At 31.6% G+C, this 24,733-nt stretch overlaps 1 protein-coding gene across 6 annotated transcripts in view; it reads left to right on the forward strand.

Moving 5' to 3' along the window:
• The window catches only part of LOC145277652 (vang-like protein 2), a 605,707-nt gene that overhangs the window by 471,601 nt on the left and 109,373 nt on the right, over positions 1–24,733 (forward strand). For 2 of the 6 annotated variants that reach the window (XM_080129252.1, XM_080129254.1), the window contains one exon: positions 20,040–20,147. The exons of the other annotated variants lie outside the window; for them this stretch is intronic. The gene's annotated coding sequence lies outside the window, so the exon portion shown is untranslated. The remainder of the gene's footprint in view (positions 1–20,039; positions 20,148–24,733) is intronic. 6 annotated transcript variants of the gene reach the window in all.

A 24,733-nucleotide genomic window follows, 5' to 3' on the forward strand; every position in this document is an offset into this window, starting at 1 on the left:
ACAATCAGATTAAACATTCCGTGGCATCATCATTGTCCAATGACCCATCTAAAGAGCGAAGATTTCTCATTCATTGGTGTCACTTGCCCCTCAGGCGACATAATATCATCAGATATAACCCTTCTCTTGCATATCCCCACCCTGAAAATAATATCATCAGACTCCCCTCTGACCCCTCTCCTACTTGTCTGTCTCTTTCCAGTTGGATTGAACTGACCTTTAACTTCAGTCACATTTGTTTGTGAGATTATTGTTGGCTCTACTCAATATTCGGTAAATAAATGCCTCTAGTGTTCTTGGTTACATTCAATAATCAGTTGACGTCGTCCTCTTGAGTAATGTTCTTTGTCTCTAGTGTATGGAAGCAGAGATGACGAAAAGGTGAAGGAAGAACAGCATCAGCTCTTAAATACTTCATCATGCCTAATTGACCAGACTAAGGAAAACATTCTTGTTGAGATTTCCCACCTGCTTCCATCTGTGCCTTTCGAAAAAAAAAAAAAAGTCTTGATGTGTTATCTTAATTTTTGTTGTGTTTAACTATTTGGTTCTTTCCTTAATAGTATCTTCATTCATCAAAGATATCAGTTATGCGTTTTTTGATCAAAATACGCTTCTTCTTTTTTTTAATAAGAAAGAAAAAAAAAAAAAAAAAAAAACCCTGATTTCTTCCAAGTCATGCTGGGGCCTTACCTCCTTTTTTGGCTATTTTGCTGAATTTTCTTTCTTCCTCTCTTTTTTTTTCCCTCTCCATTGTGCCTTACCTCCCTTTTCCTTCTTTGGATAGTTCTCTCTGAAAACTGAAAATGCTAATTTTGCCGTGAAGTTAACATTTCAAACGATTCATGAAAGAAGTAGAGGAGTTAGATAACTTTTCTCCCATCAAAAAATGACTTCCTGTATCCTTCCCTCCACATGTGCACTTGGTAATTTTGAATTTCTCTGTTGAAACTGATTGGCAGTTGTTTAGAGAAAAAATGATTTTGAGCTGCCTTCTAAACACACGCACGCACGCACGCAGGAGGGGCATCTTGATTTTTTTTTTTCTTTTTAGCATTGACTACTCGCATCTCTGATCTATATATAACTTGAGTTCCTTCAGCTATAATCGAAACCGAAACTTATGAAGAATTATTGGTAAAATTATTTATAAAAAAATAGATGACTTGAGTGCCATCAGCTATTATATAATCAAAACCGAAACCAAAACTTATGAAGAAAGAATTATTTGTAAAGAAATGGATGACACTCTGAAGAAAAAAATGCAAGCGTGACACACAAAATAACACACGCTATCGTCTCTCTCTCTCTCTCTCTCTCTCTCTCATATATATATATATATATATATATATATATATAAACTACTTCATTTACTCACATAAAATTAATATATGAAAGTATAGATTTATGCGTAAACTTTAAGTATTTACTTCAAAAGTGCTCAATATGTAGGTAGAGCTAGTTAGTAATTTATAATATATATATATATATATATATATATATATATATATATATATATAATGAGAGAGATATATGTATGGATATATCTAAAAATATTATTTCAAACGCGAGACTGTCTGATCGACCAATGGACAGATATGCGGACTTATCTATAATTGGTATTGGGACGATTAATTAGAATCGGAAAAATTGTGCCTGTTTTTATGTCAAAATGATTCTTTTAATCGATTTTTTTTTTTTTTAACTTAATTTTTCATTGTTATTTTTAATGATAAAATGATAGATATTTAATGATATCAAACTACCAGTAAAATTAAAATCTATTGGGCGAAAATATATTCTCATAGTACATGAATTTTTTATGGTAATCCAAAAATAATAAAAATACAACTCTATATAACTAAATATTTAGAACGTTTAAAAGAATCTGAATTTAGAACAGAATCGGGAATTGTATCGAAATCAGGGAAAATATTTGAATCGTCCCAGGGAAAGATGGAGGTGATTCTATGTCTGCTGTTTCTATGTGAATATCTTTTTAAATCTCAATCCCTTAGATCTCCGGATTTACACACTTGTCATTTCTTACAATTTTCTTGTAAACTGCCCCGCTTCTCTATTCATGAAGGTTTGCATTGGATTAGTTAAACTAACAGAGCCCTGCACACATCTACTGTCGCCTCCTCAATCCCTACTACAAAACATCCTCCTCTAACTCCTATCCAAACAGACCACTTCCACCGTTACATCACGCCAGTAATACCGGCCATTTAAACCGATTAAAACCGTTTTTATTCATCTTTGGTCTAACATCTCTCTCTCTCTCTCTCTCTCTCTCTCTCTCTCTCTCTCTCTCTCTCTCTCTCTCTCTTTTAGTTTCTTTTCTCAACAAATTGAAAAGCTTTGTTCATTGTTTGCAGAGAGTCAATGCCTTCATGTTCAAAGGCAGGTTTTCATAATATGTATTTTTATTTTGTTTGTTTAATTTTTGTTTGTGAGACTTACTTTTTATTTTCTCTTCCTCGCCCACCTTCATTTCTTCATCTAGAATAAACTCACAGATTTATATTATACTAGCGGAGGTTCCCAGCGTTGCCCGGAGGTGTAGAGTAAGGAACCCGGGAGGGGGGGGGGGGTAAAAAGTGGTAGTAGTGGGGGAGGAGAATCAAAACAAAAGTAGGCAGTTTGGGTGGGGAGGGATAAAAAAAAGTGGTAGTAGGCAGGGGCAAGCTCGAACCCGTAATGCGAAGGAGGAAAAAAGAAAATGTAACGTTTTGGTCAATGCGTCCATGGCGCAAGCAGAAGTCGAGAGCGTTGAAATTAAGCATAGTCAATCCAATAGAAACGATGACTTGCAAAAATGTTGACGAAAAAAAAAAAAACGACCCCTCCTTGTACAAAGCTGCCCAGTCGAGAGTGAAGGAATGAATGTTTTTGGCCAATTTTTTTTCATATTTGTTGTCCAAAGGATCGAGCTTGAAAACAATACAGGTCCCGTGAGGATCCGTTGCGTGTGTCGAAAGTTTTTGCTAGACACACACGCACATTTTGCCTTTTATGTATTAGATTTGTGGTGTCGCTATTGAAGGATGCAATCGAAAACAAAGCTTGATACCAAGATAAAACAATTTTTATTGAGCAGAATTTTCCTAAGAAAATGTACACATTAGAATATCAGATTTATGAAATTTTTTTTTATAGCAATGCACATGGTAGTCATTTTTTAATATCATGGGTGCCGACATATTAGATAAGAATTTTCTTAGATAAACATAAATAAATGGGGAAACATAAATAAATGGGGAAACATAAATAAATGGGGAAACATAAATAAATGGGGAAACATGAATAAATGGGGAAACATAAATAAATGGGGAAACATGAATAAATGGGGAAACATGAATAAATGGGGAAACATGAATAAATGGGGAAACATGAATAAATGGGGAAACATGAATAAATGGGGAAACATGAATAAATGGGGAAACATGAATAAATGGGGAAACATGAATAAATGGGGAAACATAAATAAATGGGGAAACATGAATAAATGGGGAAACATGAATAAATGGGGAAACATGAATAAATGGGGAAACATGAATAAATGGGGAAACATGAATAAATGGGGAAACATAAATAAATGGGGAAACATGAATAAATGGGGAAACATGAATAAATGGGGAAACATGAATAAATGGGGAAACATGAATAAATGGGGAAACATGAATAAATGGGGAAACATGAATAAATGGGGAAACATGAATAAATGGGGAAACATAAATAAATGGGGAAACATAAATAAATGGGGAAAGGGTAACAATCAAGAGACAGCTGCATTTACATAGTGTTGGTTGTTTTAATAAGCATTGACAAAGTTCAAACTCCTGAAAGAGAAGCGTATGCATTTCTTCTTTTTTCAAGGAGCTTTGCCACATGCTTGAGAACAATTCCTCCTTCCTTATCAACGTGTTAGACCAATTTTTCAATTATGAGGACTGGCATATCCGTATCAATCGTTACCTGGTTAACCCATCTTTTTAATAGTCGCCTTATTAATCTTTATACAATTAAATCTTCTTTATTATATTTTAATCTGTTTGTTCGTTCCACGTTTTCTTGGAAACTATTGGTCCAATCTGTCTGAAATCTTGTATGGACCTTTATTATGATAAGATGCAATAAACTAATTATTATGGTATCTGTTTGATGCACAGTTAGGAGTAATGGTCAAGTCGTCGATGCCTCCGTTCAGTCTCGAAAGACAAAGGATACCCACTGTAGGAGCATCTGCGCATGTAATTGTGAGGCAAGGGTTGCGCAGTCCCCAACCACGCCTCTCCTGAATCGACATTGTTGGAGTCCAGTGGTAAGGAAATGTCCAGGACGACTGGAAACAATGCCAAGATAAGCGGAGAGCACATACAGCACCTGGAAGTCCCAAATGGTCACCCATTTAGTACTGACCAAGTTCAACGTTGCTTAACTTCAGTGATCCAGCAGAAACCAGTGTGTCAACGTGATTGTGCCATATAAATTAATAAGGACTAGCAGGACCCGTGGAAATTCCACGGTAGTTCAAATCTTTTAAAACACATCAGTAAGAAATTCCTTATTGTTATATTACAAAAATGAACGTATGGAAGCAAGTAGAACAAAGAACTTTAGTTTAAACTTTTATTGAAGGTCAATGCGATCGTAACTGATGCTGTTGATATTGTCAGGAAATGCTGGTGATGATTGAGGTGGTGACAGGGACGTCGATCAACTGCTTGGAGTGAGAATAGTGGTCAGTCAGCAGGTTCTGGGGAGTTAGACTGTGAACTTAAAAAAAATGTGTGACATTGTTGACATCAATTTTGTGAAAGTTCTGATGACCCCAAGTTGTTTAATATTTCAGGACATCTTGGATTACATGTATAGGTAAGGAATAGGTCTGGCTTTCCATATTTACAGAAAACTGCCATTGCATCTTGATACAGTTGTTGAAGATTCCTAGGACTTCCTGTAAATGAAGATGGTAGAATAACTGGTACATCAGAATCGCCATCTTCATTCCTTGCTAAATGATCCATTAAGCCAGAATATTGAGCAGCTCTTGGTTGACTTTGATAGCTTTTAATGAAGTTAAATAAGCAACCGTCAACTTTTACATATACAATAGACTTTTCTATTTATTTTGAATTTTATTCAATGAAGATTTGGAAATTCACAAATATTTTTTAAGTCGAATTATTGATATAGATTTCAATTAATGCATCACAACTTCCTGATAATATAAATAGAACACTTTGAATTTTCTGTACAAAAGTTTTTTCCTTAAAAACATAGTAATCTGTTATAATATTCAGATTCTTGTATATTACATGCATATAAAATGAAGTGTTTCTGTAAATCTTACGAAGTACAGTGAAATTTTGATTTTTCGATAATCAAAATGATGTGAGGTAGGTTGTACCTATCAAATTTATGTCAATGTTATATAATTAAGTAAAGTTAAACAAACTGTACACTACTTTTTCATCAAATTATGAATTTTAAATATAAGGAAAGCAATTAAAAAAAAAAATTTTTTCCAAAATCATATTTACATCCAAGTTAATTTTTAGATTCCATAGCTGTTCCTGATTGTTTTAATAACATTTCACGGTAAACAATATTCTTAGTATATGTTACACCACGCTTTCTGCCCTGATTATCATCTCTATGCAGTTGCATTATCTTAAATTTCACACTGTGCTTAGATCGAGCTCTTGAACATGCCACATACAGTTGACCATGAGAAAATACAGGTTGTTGAAGATATATACCAACCTTATCAAACGTTTGGCCTTGTGCTTTATTGATGGTCAGTGAATATGCTAATCGTATTGCAAACTGTACCGATGAAATGCAAACGGAACATTTGTATCACTTGGATTTAACTTAATTCTTGGAATGATAACTGTGGAACCTCTATTAGATCCATTAATTAAAATAGCAATGATGCTGTTTTGATGACATTCTTTTATTTTCATCCTAGTTCCATTACAAAGTCCTTGATTTATGGATAAATTTCGCAGTCGCATTACTATTGCCCCTATTTTCACATTAAGTCGGTGAGGTGACATTCCAGATGGAGTTAATGAATTTATGAACTCGATAGGATAATTTTGAAGTTCAGCATCATCATCGGAGATGTAATCTGTACTTAAATATGTATTTATGCCTCTGGGAAGATTATTTAGAATTTCTACATTTACTGTTAAACATTCTGTATTTTTTTGGAGTCATGATGATTCTATTTTCCATTTCTTGAGGGCTGCAATCAAATATTTCTGAGATTAGATAACCATTACATACCGAATCATTAGGAACATCTATGGCATCTACAGGAACGTCATTTAAGACTGCTCGTTAGTGTACCATTACCAAGATGAAGGAGCCATCTAGAAAACTCCTGTTCATTTATGTTAGTTCTGACGTTTTGTGTTAGTTGTAATTGACTGAAATGATGCCACAATGGGCATCTTTTAAGACAGGTGTCTATAATAGATGTAGGTGATCCATGTGGCACTACTGGCAAAATTTGCCTGAAGTCACCTCCAAGTATGAGAAATTTTCCACCAAATATTTTATCGTTACCCATTATATCTTGTAAACATCTATCTATAGCAAGCAGTGCATGATTAGGTATCATAGAGGCTTTGTCTATGATGAATACCATTACCTTTCTCAAAAAAGAAGCATGCTCTGATACAGGAGAAACGTTACAGACACTTGTTTCTGTCAGAGGTACAGGTAGTTTGAATATACTGTGGAGTGTTTTCCCTGAAGTTAGTAGCATTGCATCAATGCCGCAGTGGCGGTTACAGTACTGCTGGAGGTGAAGTAATCATATAACATGTTGAATAAAAAGGTTTTTTCTGATCCGGCTGGGGCATCTAAATAGAAGCAATTGTTGTGTGGGGCTAATTTTTCAGTTGCCATGACAGCCTTGATTATAGTATTAAAGACCTAATTGTTCATTGTTTAACAATTCAACATTAGGCCCGTTTGTATTTGGAGTCATATTATCTTTTGGAGGATCACCTGTTGGTTCAGGTAAACCCATTGCCTGGCAAGAAGAACCATGCTCATTAAATATTGCTTTTATCAAATGAATAACTGAGGGATATGTATATACACTGGCCCCCGCCCTTTGCGGCCCGGGCGACAAGATCAAAGTGTAGTATCTGTTCCGACAGATACTGCAAGCAAAGACCATATGTGGGGGTAACCCCACATATCTACCTTGGTCAATGTAGGGGCAACCCTTCATACCAACAGTTCCTATCAAACTCCCATTTCCCACCCATCGGGAGCTGGTCCCCATCCCCCCCCCTCTCTCCACAGTAAAAAACGGCCTTGTGCCTAATTTGCTCAGTGGGGAAGCAAATAAATACAAACTGGGGGATATGTATAATATATCCACCAGTCCACTACACTTTACCGTAAAATTCGGCTAAAACAATTGTTGACGAATTACCTCCTTTGAATCGATATCGTCTGCTTGTGGCAATTGAAGCGAAAACCTTATTAGGTATTAAATGCTAAAACATTTTAATACAGCTGGCTAATTGGCTATAAAGTAAGTTATTCCGAACTTTGATCTAACATTTTAATTTAAAAAAAAAAAGCTTAACATTTTCTTGTATCTTTTTTTTTATATATTAAGAAAAATGTAAGCATCATGCTGAAATAATAAAAATGCCATTCTTAATAAGGGGAGAGGGTTTGACTATTCTAAACCTTCACCTAAATAACCATTTAATGAAAAAAGTGTTTAAAATGTTCTTGTATCTTTTTTATAATTTTTGTTAAATAAGAAAAATCAATAAACTTTGATAACACTATTGTAAGAATCATGCTGAAAGCCATTCTTAATATGGGGAGGGGAGTTAACTATTCTGAAACTTTACCTAACAATGTAAAAAAAATAAGGGAAAAATATATGTATGAACAATAAATATTTCTTCAGTTAAATAAATTATACTGTAAATCTTTAAATAAGGAATAAATATTTATTTAAACCATAATTATTGAAACAGTATTTTACTGCATCAAAAAAAAAAAACGGTTATGGGGAGAAGGGTTAACTATTTTGAACCTTCACCTAAATAGCGATTTAATGAAAAAAAAAATTTAATGGTCTTGTCTCTTTTTTCTTATAATTTGTTTTAAAATAAAAAACTTTGATACCGCTATTGTAAGAATCATGCCGAAAGCCATTCTTAATATGGGGAGGGGGGTTAACTATTCTGAAACTTCACCTAACAATGTAATAAAAATAATGGAAAAAATATATGCATGAACAATAAATATTTCTTCAGTTAAATAAAATATACTGAAAATCTTTAAATAGGAAATAAATATTTCTTTAAATAAATTAAATCGTAAGTAATGAAACAAAGTGTTTTATTTCATATTAAAAAAAAATTGTTGTGTCCATTTTTTATAGTATTTAAATATGTATGCCCTGTCGGTGGGCATTAGAAGATGATGAATGCTTGTAAAAGAAGCAAAATAAAACAGACAAAACATAAATAATAACTATGTAAACAACGTGAAGATGTATAAATGTTACAAAATTACTCGATTCGGCATTAAATAACACGAAAAAGGATTGATATGCCGTAAAACAAAAGCAAAACAGAACAAGACGTAAAATATGTTTTGACTCTGTGTTACTCAGTGTATTTGCGATTTAAACTGTGGAACGATACCTTCTATGAATAATTGTCTTTAAAATAATCCAGAACCATAAATAGACAGTTCATATATATATATATATATATATATATATATATATTTTTTTTTTTTTTTTTTGTGTTCAGGAAGTTTTGGAAATTTTTTTTGGTGTTCAGGAAGTTTTGGAAAATTGGTTAATGATTTTTTAACTAATAAAGAGTGAACAATAAAGGGAGATAATTCACATTAATTAATGTTTGCGATGATCATGACGTGACACCGTACGGACAAGCAAATTAATATATAGATTAGTGTTTAATGCAAAAATGAGTACAAAATTAACCATATTCAACCATCAATTTGGTATAAAACACTCTTAAGTCAATGACTTTAACTTTTGCTCTTTTTTAACGAGTTAAAAAGTCTAGTCATTATTTCTTTACATAGCTGAAGTCTGGTAGCCAGGAAACGTGTCCAAGCCATATTAATCTATTATTAAGAAATCTGTTTAACCTTTTTCTGATATCTGCATTTCTTTGTCTTTGTTGTCTCTTTGAGTTACTCCAAGCATTTCATTTCACAGATATTGAGCTTCCTCTTGTGCTCTTCCAGTATGTTTTGTAGCATCGATGTTTACATATTGACGTACAAAATCAAAATGCAAAAACGTGTTTGTACGCATATCGTCTGCGCATCACTATCCTAAATACAAACAAATAATTATATTTAGACCAATCAAAACTTTCTGCATTTCTTGGAAATTATTTTTCTGGGAGCTATTCAAATCCTTTAAAAAGACCAATTTTCTTTTAATAAACCAGACGAATCCAGCTAACTCCGAGTTTATGAACCCGGTATCACTGGCCCTTCTCTCGGCAACACCTTTCTCCACGCATACATGAACATTAACGAACACACGCACACACACAACTCCTTGATTTTATCGTCTGGCAAAAACTTTATTCATTGAAATATTCCAATCTTTTCACTGAACTCCAATTATAATATAAAAACAAATGAACATTAACTCTTATAAACAACTTTCAATGAATTATAATTTATTAAATTGAGCAGAGAAATTTTGAATATGATTTTCTTGATCCCTGAAACTCACGAATCCCTTAACTAATTCATCCAGACTTCCTCTAATGTCGCAGCTAATGAACCGTCTTGTTTTATAAGAATTCTAAAAATATTCATGAACATTCTGTTTTCCTATTACTGTAAACTTGCATTTTAAACATATAAATTATCTCTTTTGTCAATATATGTCTTAACTCATTTTGTTTTGTTTATCGTATGACAATGTCTCTCGTTTTCTCAAATCTATATATATAAAAGTGAGAATGTATGTGTGTATGTTTGTGTGTCTGCTAAAAATTTTCGACAGACAGAACAAAAATTAACAAACTCGGTATCCTTCGCCCGAAAAATATCGAAAAATTTAATTTAAATAGTTAAAGAACTGACTGAACTTTATGTACGTTGTGTTAGCTCAGTTGGTTAGTGTGTTGATTCATTATCTAAACGTTTTGGGTTCGAATCGCGGTGTGAGATGTCTTTTTTCGATTTTTTAAATTTAAATATTGAACCAGTGTTATTTACGCCATTTTTCACGTAACGTTCGTTTTTCTGTTTCTTTTTTTTTTTGTTTTGTTTTTTACTTCGCTTATTGTTAGGTTTTCATTAAATGTCAATAGCTCAAACGGTAGCAACTAAGTTTGGGGTACTGAATGTTTTGGTTTCAATTCTCATTGATAGCACGTACGTCTTTATATTTTCGTATTGTTTGGATTCTTCGGACTACTGTTCTCATTTTGAGTGTCATTTTCACAGCGTTTTGGTCGATGTAACTTCTGACATTGTATCAGGTGTATCTTGGAAAGAAAAAAAACGGACGCCCCCCCCTTTTTTTTTTTAATCACTACTTTATATTGAGTACAATTGTTGAGAATTGGCTCTATAATAATAAATACAAAATCTACATAAATATCATGTTTAAGCATATTTTACAACCTGGCAACATCAGGCGGCCTGATCTAGTTCATAATAGAACACATAAAAAGTTTGTCAAATTAAAAAGAAAATGATATTTACATTTAAACTCAAATTCGCCTATAGGTTTATCTATTATGCTTCTCCCTTGCTATAACAGACGACAACCAATAATATATATATATATATATATGATTAGACTTATCCAAGACAAAGGTTATGCAATATTGCTCTGTTCTTATTCTGTGCCATTTTTGCCTATTTATCCCCTTGTGCCATTTATGTGGGTACCATTATTGTCATACACTCAATTATTAAGCATGTGAAAATTTGTATAAAATACTAAAAACATAAAAACCGAAATCCGCTTTCTTTTAAAAAAGTGAATTGAGAAATCAGGGGGTTTTTTTTTTTGTTTTTTTGTTTTTTCCGGACAACTTATTTTTGGGATTCATTTCAATCTTATTTCAACTGTTTCTGAAATTTTGAGATGAGGATTTTTTTTTTTTTAATTTTTTTTATTTTTTAAAAAATATATTTTCTAGACTACTATTTTCATTTTGAGTGTTATTTTTGCAATGTTTTAGTAGATCTAATCTGATCTTCTTCGGGTGTATTTTGTCAAACTTGGAAATCTACACAGAATTACGAACGGAATTCTTCATTTAATTCACGGGCATAGCATGCTCTCGTTCCGTCAACCATGGCTGAGTAAAAATCCTATGTAATTCGCACTTGTATTTTGAGTGTTTGCCAGCACTGAGGATTGAACCTTCAACCTTCAAAAGAGTGTCACTTGCAACTGATTTTTACCATCCACTTGCGAATTTCTGAGTTCGACAAAATACACCTGAAGAAGGTCGGTTACATCGATTAAAACGTGAAAATAACACTGAAGATGAGAACAATGGTCTGAAGAATAAGTTATTTTAACCATGTTTTTATTTAGAAATCTGCTGAAAGAAAAAGTAAAGAATGATTCACAGGTTTTATTAATTGTTTCTCAGCACAAAATAAGGAACATGTTAGTCATTACGCTTAGAATAATTTTCATGTTGACAATAAAAATGAGTGAGAAAAAGAATTATGATTGTTTTGTTTCTCAGTGTTTGTCGCAATCTCCATTAAAACTCGTGCTCTGTTGAATCCCATTGAAAATATTGCGCATATTTGCAGGCTTACCATTCCTTGGAACCATTCTTTTTTTTTTTTTGTCTTTCCCACCCCACCTCTCGGTTTCCTGGAACTTCTACTTAGAAGCAACAATCATTTACGCTTCTGTGAACATTCCATTGTGCTTTGGGCTGTGAGGAACGCAATCTTGCAATAGACTTTTACTTAGCCAACCATGATTTTTTTTTTTTTTTTTTTTTTTTTATGAAACAAAACAGGTTGACCGCTAAAGTCGGATTCTTTTTTCTGGATCATTTTTTTTCTTTTTCTTTTCTCTCAGTTTATTGTTAATGAAGGCGGGAAAATCAATCTTTCTTCAATTTCTTGATACACACACACAAATCACTGACAGATAAAATTCGTTTTTTTACAAAGTAGAAAATACTTAAAGCTTTTGTTTCGTCTATTTATTATTAATTTTATGGTTTTGTTGTTTTTTTTGTTGTTTTTTTTTTCATTTTTATCGGTTTTATTTACTTTTCATTATTCTACCTTTTTTCTTTACCATTTTCTCTATATTTCTATTTTTTTACCTTTTCATCTATTTTTTTCTTAGTTAATTTTGTTTTTATTTTTTTTCAATTTTCATTTGTCCTTTTCTCTTTTTTTCTCTTCCTCTTTTTTCATTGTTTCCTTTCGTTTTCCTTGCTTTTTCCCTTCCTTTTTACGATTTACCTTTTCCCTGTTCCTTTCATTTCTTTTCATTTTTCTCTTTTACAATCAATCATTTTTTTTATTAAACCTATTTCATATTCTTTTCATTTTTTTTTTCTGTTTTATTTCCCTAAATTTTTGAAATGTTTACTTTTTTGTAAACGCTAGAATTATTTTCAACACGGTGATGTGTTTAACGTTTATATATATGTGTCAGTGTCATTCTAATCTCACGACAAGTACAATAATAAAAAGTATATTTGAAATAAAAGTGTGCAACTCTTTTTGTTATAAATAGGAAAATATTGGAACTGTTAATTTTTTATGGTATCTATTAAATTATTATGGTTGCATTTTGTAGTCATACGTGCATAAATAATAGAATTGTCCAAACCACATTAGACTTAATACCTATTGTTTTAAGACAATCGTATGATTTACTATAAGAATATCTCTTTGAACTTATTTTAAATTTTCCTTTTTTTTCTTTCTCTCTTCCTAACTGAACAATTTTACTTATAAAATTCTTAGGTTTTAAATTAACATAAAATGTCTTGTGACGAATAAACATCACAGACTGATGGACGTCTGCCTAAGTGTGTCTGTACATCTAGAAGAAGAAAAAACTACTCTTCAAAATTTTAGAACGTTGCTTTTAGATGTTATAGGGAGCATCATGAGTTATGTCCTTTATTTTTCTAGGGGAGTAAAGAGAAGCATAACTTTCCTATCGGTTCCAAAAACTATTGGACAATTTTTTAAAATGAAATGTGGAATATAAATAATAGACGCTAAAGAGAGCCATGTTGTATGTCTGAGGAGAGCATAACTGCATCTATGGATTCCAAAATTATTGGACAGATTTTTATGCAAATTTTAAACATAATTGGTGGAAGTCAATAGGGAATTTAATGATCTGGATATTATTTCTTTTTTAGAGAAACAAAGGAAAATTGAATCTCTCCCATCGAAAATGTTCCCATTAATTTTAAAACTGATGGAAAGATTTTTTAATGGAAAACATAATGTGGACATAATACTTACTTTTGAACCCTTACTATATTGTTGCATGCTATGTTCCCCTCCCACCTCTTCCTAAACCTGGCAACCGTGCTAATTTTGTGATAAGAGTGTATTTTATTTGTTATTTTGATTATTCTTTTCACTTTGTCTGTGTATATACGCGCGCGCGCGCACACACACACACACACACACACAGTACTGTTATTTGAAGCTCTTCGTAAATAAGCAAACAAATCGAGCACTGTAAAAACAGCGGTCAAATGTCTATATTAATGGACATTTGAGGAGATCGTTTGCAAGCGCCGAACTCATGGGTCGGAGGTTAGAGCTGTCGACTATTCTCGACTATCACCTAGGTGGTTGTAGGTTCAATCCTTGACTCTGGATGGGTACTACTAGTCTAGCAACACTAAAAATTTTCTGATACAACGAAACAGTCTGTCTGTGGATGACTAAATTATATAATGGTTATAAGATGAGTAAAACATGAAGCTTAGAAGCACATATTGATTCACAAAGTCTCAGCAGTGTGTGTAATATATATATATATATATATGAGGAGCCTTCAACAAGTTTCCAGACATTTTTTGTATGGACACTTTTATTGATAATACACAGCTGAAACTCTAGTCCCCTTCAAAGTAATCTCTTCTGGCTGTAATGCACTTCTTGTACTGTTCTAACAACTTCTGGAAGTCCTCATGCATGAGTGTGTCAATGACCCTCTTTCATCTCCTCAATTGTCTCATATCGACAGTCTCTAAGGTTTTCCTTGAGCTTAGGAATAACCAAAAGTCACAAGGAGCACGGTCTGGCCTATAGGGTGAGTAAGAAACTGTCTTGATACCCGTCTTGGTCAAACAGTCTGTGACAAGGATGGAGTTGTGGACGCGCATTCGTGCAAATCTTCTCCTCACGAATAATAGTGTGTACAATTCCCACACTGACATCAAACTGCACTTATTGTCTCTATAGATAAACGACGGTTCTTATCCATGAAATTCTTTGTTTGGCCAATCAAATCTAATGATATAGCTTTCTTACTCCTCCTACACCTTTCATCATCTCTCACAGACTTCCTGCCTTCTTGAATCTGTTATACCACTTTAAAACTCATGCAAGATGGTCCAAAAGCAGTCTGAAGCATTCCATACGTTTCTTTGGCATTTTTTTTTTCAAGTTTAAAACAGCATTTTATTGCATATCGTTCTTCTAAAGTGTCCTCATGTGCAGATTGCATTTTTGAAATTCACCAGCTGTGACAACCTAGATTTAGTAGGGTGTATTCCAGTCTCTGCTATAGCTGTTTATTTGAACTTGAAATCATAAAAATTGATGGGTCATTTCATAAGATGTATAGCATACTGAATTTTCGAGAGTCTATGACAATTTTAAATGCCTGTACAAAAAAAAGTCTGGAAACCTATTTAAGGCACCTTGTGTGTGTGTGTGTGTTTCTTTTTCTCTTACTTATTGAAAAAAATGGCGTTTCCTAATATTAATTTGAGAGGGGGTTTTTTTCTGTTAGAATTGTGTAACTGGTAAGGGGGAGATTTTCTTTTATAATTAGTATCTTTTCATACAAGATATTATTTTACAAATATTGCTGAAGCTTATAGAATTCATTTGATGTTGGTATGCCAAATATTTACCGATAATCATTTGCTTCCTCCCTCCGTTTTTCTCAAAGGAATCTTCACTATTTCAATGTAATGTGGAGACATTTCATATCCCTTCCAAATTCAGTTTTCTTCCCCACCTTACACTTTATCCATTCTCTCCTTCCCGTTTCCCCACAAAAGAAAAGAAAAAGAAAAAAAAAACAGGAGTAGATATTCTTAGGGTCCATCTATCAAATTGCTGTTTGAATATTTAGTGTGACAAACCAACAGAATTGGTGAATTTTAGCGCAATGGAACGAAGTTATTATAGAACTGCAAGGAATGTACAAAATATCACTTTCTGAATTGGTATATGTAGATACAAACAGCATTTTACGTATCTTTATAAAGTTAGGCATGCGTAGATGTATTGGTGTTTATAAAGTTAGGTATGTGTAGATGTATTAATGTTTATAAAGTTTGCGTAGATGTATTAATGTTTATAAAGTTTGCGTAGATGTATTAATGTTTGTAAAATTATCCATATATATATATAGTGTGTGTGTATGTGTGTTGAGACGATTAATCGAAATTGGGGATCAGAAAAATCAGAACATTTTTGGAGTGTCGAAATCGGAAAATTTTTACCCTAATTTCTGATTAAAAAAACAGTTTTTTTTGGCTTTTTATAATTTCATTTCTAATGCTTGTAGTAATGATAAAATTTAAACCACCAGTAACAAAATAAGGATTTATATAAAAAATGCCACTAAAAAGCTTTGTAAAAAATGTCACAAATGGATAAATAGGGGAAAAATAGCACAAGTAAATGGATGAATAATTCACAATAAGATTCCCAAAATCTTAGGATACAAAGATAAAACATAATGTGGGCTATATTTAGTTTAATTTATTTTTGTAAAAGACTTTAAAAAGTAGACAATAAATATTCCCAATTGATGAATTTCAATTACTTTAGAGTATAACTTCCCATATATATATATATATATATATATATATATATATTATATATATATATATATAAAATATAAAGCTGAATGTCTGTGTGTGTCTGGTCACGAATAGGCTCCTATATGTTTGACTATTTTAAAAAACTGATTACATATAATGATAGAAGATGTATCGAGACACAGGAATGGGTATGTTTGATCTGGCAGAACAGTAGTTCGTTAAAATTGTGGGGTCTGTGTTCGCGCCTGGTCCACAAAGTATGGAAATAAAAAATTAAAAAAAAAACGTTTACAAGTGTTTTTGATATAGATGTACATAAGACTACTTTGATAAGTATGTTTTAACTTAAATAGGGATGATATAATAAAATTGTGGGGTCTGCGTTAGCGCCTGGCTTTCATAGAATAGAAATAGGCACAAACTTTAATGAAGACTTTTCATGTCTATCTGCATAAATATACTTTGATAATTATGTTTCAGTTTGAAGAAATATGGTATAATAAAATTATGGGGTGTTCGTTCGCGCCTGACCTCCATAGAATGGAAATATGTCACAAAGTTTAACAAGGTTTTTTAATATAGATCCACAGAATACTGTGATAAGTGTTTCAGTGTGAACAGATATGGTATAATAAATTATGGGATTTATTTATTTTATTTTTACTTCCATCATATTTTGCTTTGGTTTTGATATCCTCAAATTCGAAGCTATCTCTTTACAACTCTTCCTTTTCATAACCTATCATACTTTCATAAATCAGAGTCCATTTTCTGTAGGCTGTTTTTGAACCCAGTCAACGACGGGTACTTTTGCTAGTATATATATATATATATATATATATATATATATATATATATATATAATTGTAATATATAAGGTTTACATTGAATTTAATCCACGATCATTAGACATCAGTTAAGCAATTTCATTTTCTTAAGATACTTTTAAGCTTAAGACGTATTTTTATACATTTTATGGCATTAAAGTCAGGCAGTAGATTTTTTTATATCAAAATTAAAGCAAGCCTTCTAGAGTAAACGTTTATTGTCAACACAAATTATTTTAAAGGAAATGTAGTTAGGAAATTAATTCCAAATAATCTGCTTTCGTTTACCTTTTCATATGCGACAAAGTTACTTAAATATTTAATAAAAAATATAAACGGGTTAGCATTACTATTGGCAGTAGAAACCCTAGATAAACATAAAACCTATTTCCCAAAGAAATGACATGGCTGACACATGATCACCTATGACTAATATGCATATCGTAACGTTGACTTTTAACGTATATTTTTCATTGAACTTTGAATGCAAATACTTCACAAATGAGTAGGTCAACCAAAATAAATTGTTTGGTACTAATTTACCAACTATAATTTTAAATAATTTATGTCGCCATATTTTACCGATTCTAGAAATGACATTTAATATCATATTTTAATTTTTGTCGGGTGACATGAAAGTGGTGTTCAGGGAATTTGATCTATCCTGAGACCAGTATTTTAGTTTTAGGAAGAATATCCGTCCCAGGGAAGGCAAAATGAATTCACATAATTAGAGTTTGGCACCACTTTGATACCCCCCGACAAAGATTAAAATCAAAACATAATGCTACTGAACTTTTTCTAGAATTCTGAGTTAATATTTTAAGCTTAAGGAGTATTATGAAAAAATTGAAATTCAAGGAATCTTACTTAATTGATGTCTAATGACTGTGGATGAAATTGAATAAAAATCTGAAATATTTAAATATTCAAATGAGAGATTTTACTCATGATGCCCCCAAAATCACTTAAAAAATATTGTAGAAAACAACACGACATTTTGTCAATGTTTTTTTTTTCCGAAATATTATTTTGTTCAAATCAAAGAGAAGTAACTTTGTATTGACGAATACAGTTACGCCTTTTTTGTTTTTTTGTTTGTAATTTTTTTTTTAAAGCTGCCAGGAATTTGAAAACAATTCCGACTCAGAAAAAATATTTTCTGTAAGGAATTAACTCAAATAAAATTAATAACATGATGCCACGATCCACAGGAAAAATTTACAAACCAGAATCAAATATTGATTTTGTAGGAAGAACGCTATCGATGACAAAGAAACAATAAAAAAGAAAAAAGACTGGCTTTGCTTTATATATGTTAGATAATGGGTGAGTGAGCACATATGTATTCTGATGTTTATCATCCTCGTGCTGTTGTGAAAAGAAAGGTTTAAAATGGCAACACTTGTTTACATTGAATCTCGCAGCAAGGAATCCATTCCGATTAGCTTCATTGTCAGTTTCTGTAATTATTCGATGGATTCTTCGCTTCGGTTATTGATTATTCTTTGTTTAGCTGGTCAGTCACTTCGATAAGAAGCAAACAGGAATCTAATCTCTACACTCCTCCCTCTACACTTTCCTTGCTTCCTAAATTATCGCATCTCCTCCACACTCCTGCCCCTGAACACCCCCGCTTCTTTCTTCACTGCTCTCTTTGTAAGATTAAATGCACCAGTATTTTCCATATTAAGCGCTAAGCTGTGCAGTCTCCATCTGCCAAAGGTGAAAGGTAATAATTATAACTAGAGGAACCCTGTGGAAATTGCATGGTGATTTATAGATCAATCGATATGATGTAAAGTTAATAATAATGTTCCTTTTGAAATCACGTCGTACGTCATTTTTTTTTTTTTTTTTTAAATGTCTTCTATAAAAAATAATTGTCATTGTCAACTAAATATTCTTTAAATAAATAAAACGAATATGCTTTTTATTTATTTACTAGACCACCCGTGACCCGTTGGGTCAGTACGTTATATTAGCTATGGAATTCATGTATGAGCGTGACACTTGTGGCATAAAGAAAATAGTTTTTTTTTTACATAACAGAAGCATTTCTATGAAAGTATATTAAAATGAAAAAAGAATATAGATAGATTTCTATGAGTCGTTCTGTTTATTATAATTGTTATTTTTTTTAAATTACAGTTACTGAATTATAAGTGGTTGGTCATACTTATAGGTAAATATGCACTGAACAGGTATCATAATCCTTATTATAGTTAAATTCAAATTTTGATATATCATCTTTTAAATGAAATTGTTAGTTGAAAGTACAGAATAATAAAAAAAAAAACACTCTCCACATGTTAATAATGGCTTTTTAAATAGAAAATGAAAATAAAATGTAACTTTTTTCATTTAATTTAAGCAAACATTCAGTACCCATTGTGTAAAGGAAAACACTATTTAATGTAATAGAAATGTGTGCATTTACCGATTCAGCTTTCCGTTTGGAAATGTAAGCAGACGACTTTAAAAAACATGGGAAGAAGAAAAAGAAATTTTTTTGTAATAACGCCCTCTAGTAAAAAGGTCTGCATTAGTTAAGGGGGATAACTCTATCCAGTTTTACATCGCTCCCTTTTTCTGTCTCTCACACATACACGTAACTATTTCTCGCGTACGTAACGAAAACAGAGGGAGTAGGAGTGTTGAAATCTATTAGAGGGAAAGTGAGAGGTGTTTTCTTTCCATAAATTGTATAGGGTAATATTTCATATTATTAATAGATTCATAGATAAATAGATTTTATAATATATATTATAATTATCTATGAATCTATGTATTATTTGTATATATAAATAACTATTTGATCAAATTAAATGAAATTGTTTGTATTAAAAGCGATATAAAAATTCCGGAATTGGAATAACGGATTGAAGACGTTGCTATTTACGCATGCGCAACCGGATGTTGAAAACCGGAAATCTGATTGCAAACATACAAGATCCATAGACTTTTAGTATTATATAGATTTAAAATTGCAGCAATTTAATCGTTTTTAAAACAAATATTATCTGTTTTGCAATAAAAATAATTGTCATCTAAATATTTTTCAAATAAATAAAACGAATGTCACTTTTTAAAGTGTATTGATTTAAAATTGTACTTTTTTTTTTAGTTGACGCGGTGACAGAATTCGATTCTGGAACAATTCATTTTTAAAATGGCTAAAGTCAGAAGAATCATCAATCACAACCTTTGTTGATTGGCCAATCTGCTTTTTTTAGTATGTACGCTTCGATATATGATATTTTTATTTGTCCAGATTTCGTCTATATTATTTTAGAGTCGTGATTTCAAAAGTTAAAAAAAAAGAAAAAAAGTATTCAGATGCCATCAGCTAGAATCGAAACCGAAAGCAAAATTGTTACATTCCAAGCTGCTGACTTTACCACTGTACCAACGTAACACGCATATGAACTGATTATAAATTAAAAATAAACTAAGATGAATGTATAAAATGTATAAAGATTTTTTTTTTTTCAATTTTGATCCGTTTTTGACTCCTTAAAAAATATTTTAACCAGCTAAAGACCTAAAAAGAATAGTCTGTAAAAAATTCGATCATTTGAGGCCCCTAGCGCCGCTCTCCGACTTTTAGTTTTGGAAGAAATAGTTTGAAAATATGGAGACAGACAGGCAGACATATAGCATTTTCTATATTAGATGAAGGTGATAACGTATGTATGAACATGAAATACTTTAATATATTATCATAATTGTTGGTGTGCACACACACACACACACAATGGCCACACTGTTTGTGTGTGTGAAATGCTAAAACTTCAAACTAAGAATAAAATTTCAGATTTAGAACCATCCATATTTCTATCATTCAATAATGAATGATAATAGGGCTATGACAGCATATTCCTTTCATTTATTGACTCTCAAATATATATCCGACACAGTTAGACACAGTTAATCAACTGAGAACCACATCACTCTACATAAAAAACATAAGATATCAATAGATATATACCTGAGAATCAAAACAAGGAAAAGAATATGCTGTTGTCATAGCCCTACTGATTAATGATAAATTACTTGCAATTAAATTTTGCTACTTTACTTTATATAACTACTTTTATCTATATTATATTTCTTTCTCCTTGTTCATTCTACTTTTTCTTGGAAACTACTGGGCCAATCTGACTGAAATTTTGTATGGGCCTCTCTTATGATAAGGTGTAGTTAACTAAATATTGTGATATCCTTCTGATGCACAGTTAGAGATTAATTAGGAATTAGTCATCACAGTATCACATTTACTCTCACTTTTTCTCAGAAAGTACTGGGCCTATGTGGCTAAAATTTTGTATGAACATTTATGATAAAATGCAGCAAACTAAGTATTATGGTATTCATTTGATGGACTATTAGAGATTACTAGGGATTAGTTTATAATACAAAAAGGAGTTAAAATCTATATTCAACCATTAATTTGGCATAAAACACTAAGTCAACAGGCTGTAACTTTTACTCGTTTTTAACAGGCTAAAAAGCCTAGTATCTATATATATATATATATATATATATATATATATGGTCTGCATGGTCATGAAAAAATTGTAACGATCATGGAAAATACATTATATGATGCTCTAATTTTGTTTTGTGAATATATATATATATATATATATATATATATATATATGTATTCCCAAATGGTTACCCATTTTTGTATATATCAGGCTCAACATTGCTTAACTTAGGTGATCTAACGAGAATCTGTTTTTGTGTTTTCGTTCCACCTTTTTCAAAAGCTAATGGGTTAATCTGGCTGATATATTGTATAAACCTTAGTTATCTGCACCTTCTCATAACAAAGTATTATGGTATCCATTCGATGTACAGTCAGGGATTAATAGAAATTAATGTTTAATGCAAAAATGAATACAAAAGTAAACATATTACAACCAAACTATAACATTTTCCCGTTTCTAGTTTAACATAAAATCAGTATTTATTTTAGAAGTTAAAAATATTTTAATTGTTTTAATCCTGATTCTTTATTTTATTATTACTATTAGAGTTCATGTTTAGATATAGGAATTCCTATATCTAAACATGAACTCAAATCCGCACCCCTATTGGATCTTATTTATATACAACCAAATCTTATTTTTCACAACATTTGACGGAATCTCCTGATGTTAACTCCCTGTGACGAGGAAGGCCTGATATTTTCATTGCAAACTTTGTTTTCGTATAAGCTGTATCGCCTGAAAAAGTCTCTAGTTGCTGACTGAAACATGCTCATGAAGGTGTAGCAACATGTGTGGATGTATTCTTTTCGACCTTTTGTTCTTTAAAAAAAAACTGTTTTTCTTATTAGTTTATATGGGTCTCTAATAAATTGTTTGGTCAATCTATACCATTCAACAAAACACGTGTAAGACGTATCATACAACCAATAAAATAATATGAATATTATTTAGGTATACTTGTGGTAATGGAATTGTTTACAAATTATATATATATAATGTATGTGATGAATATTGGTCCGTTTATAGCACTTCACTTTTTATAACTTTACAACATGGCACTTTTGGATTTGTATCTATCTAATATTATATTTTGGTATACTAAAAAAAAATGTTAGATATTAAAAATTTATTATTTGTAAGTGTGTATGTATATGGGCATATTAAGTTAGGAAAATATATTTACCTGTCCTACAATTGCCGTGAAAATGCAAAAACGCTAATTAAAGTATGCAATAACAAAACAGTAAATGAGAGCAGTGGAGAAAAAATAACAAATGCACAAAAAAACGTGACCAAAATAGCAGCAATAAGAATAACACTAAGAAGAACAAAAGTATAACCACTCCAAACAATGATAACCTAAACTCTAATATCAATCACTCAAATAGAAATAACAAAGTTAATAATGAAGAGAAGAAGTTATAAACTGTAGAATTCGTGTAGTTTGTCTACTACAAAACAAATGATTAACCAAAAGCATAATTTACTAAGCCACAATATTTGCTAAAGAAAACCTGAATAACAAGATGTACTTACGAGAGTATGATCTTCCTAGATTTTAAAACCAGATATTATGACCATAAAAGCATTCAATAGCAAAAGAAAGAAAAACACCAAATAAAACCAGCATTAGCAACTTACTACAGGAAGTTCAAAGTGGACAATCGCCAATAATCGAGTGAGAAATAGTATGATAGGCCAGTACATGTAGAAATTTAGACAACTCGTGTAGATTGTCTGATAGTGAAATTTGACACTTTAAAAAGCTGCAAAGCTTATTAAACTGTGAAAGTGAAAGAACAAACAACTCTATACATAAAATAAACTTAAATTTAGAATAATATAGTACATAAGAAAAATAGAATAAAATAACTAAATTTACCTCCCCATGTCTCGTTTTCACCCTCCATCCTCCTGTCTCTCTCTTTTTTTTTTTTTTCACCTACCTCTGTGTGTCTCTTTTTCTTACTACTCCTTTACGGCTCTTTTTTTGTTCACTTACCCCTCCTGTCTCTTTTTTACCTACTCCTTTGCGTCTCTATTTTTTTCACCTACTCCTTTGTGTCTCAATTTTTTTTTTTACTTACTCCGTTGCATCTCTTTTTTTTTTTTTTACCTACTCCTTTGCGTATCTATTTTTTTTTTTACCTACTCCTTTATGTCTCTATTTTTTTTACCTACTCCATTGCGTATCTATTTTTTTACGTACTCCTTTGCATCTCTCTTTTTTTTTTTTTTTTTTTACTTATCCTCTCGCGTCCCTTTTTTTTTTTACCTACCTCCTACTGTCTCTTTTTTTTTTTTTTTTTTTTTACTTACATCCCGTCTGTCTTTCCCTTCTGTCTTTCTCGTATTCTCTATCTTTTTTTTTTTTTTTTTTTTTTTTTTTTTTTTACTGCTATGTCCATTCAACATTTTAATGTTGACAGCATAGAAATAGCTGATATTCAAAAGCAGAAAATAATCTTAATGGAGATATTTTTTTTTTCTGACATGAGAATTATGTCTAATTTTATATTAATATCATTTGTTTGCATTTTGACATCATTGAAAACTCATCATGTTTTTTTATGCAACCAGGCATCATGCTTGTTATTGATCTTAGGTGATATCGTTGGTTGGATTTATGAAAATCTTTTACACAAAATGGAAAATTGTTTTTAGTTGTCGGATGGAAACTTCTTTTTTCCCTACATTGTTATTATATCAAAAAAAAAAAAAAAAAAAAGATTTACACGGAAAATATTTTGTATTGGGATTATCCAGTATTAATATGGCGATTTCCATGGGACATTATGCTTCATCCTTAATATCTCCCCTTTTTCATTTGTAAAGAAACCAACTTCCAAACTCAGTATGTAAACAAATATTTCTGAATAAGAATGACGTCTATAAGCTTTGAAGAAACAGCCAAACATAAAAAGAATTTAAAAAAATCTCCCAGAAATCGGAAAACATCAAAAGGAAATTCTTTTACTTCACCCCCACCCCTTTCCACCTTTTTCCCCTTTTAATGAAGCATGGAACCAATGTTTGTGTATATCTTTGTTCCCTACATATTCGTTTAAGATGGATTTTGCATATTTCTTTTTCAATAGTGATTCTTCTGTGAAACCATTTCCATCTTTCATAGCACCTGTACAGGATTTTTATTTTTTCAATTTTTTTTTTTATCCATATCCCACCATTTTTATTATTACTTTGCCTCCTAATCCTTGACACTCTTCCCATTTTGATTCTTCCTTCCCCTTTTTCCTTTTCAATTTGTACATCAGTTTTGTTGCCCAATTCCATTGCCAAATTATCAACCTATTCTCCATTC

Source organism: Euprymna scolopes, chromosome 6 (genome assembly GCF_053919585.1).
Source record: "Euprymna scolopes isolate OS-2025 chromosome 6, ASM5391958v1, whole genome shotgun sequence".
Lineage (NCBI taxonomy): Eukaryota > Metazoa > Mollusca > Cephalopoda > Sepiida > Sepiolidae > Euprymna > Euprymna scolopes.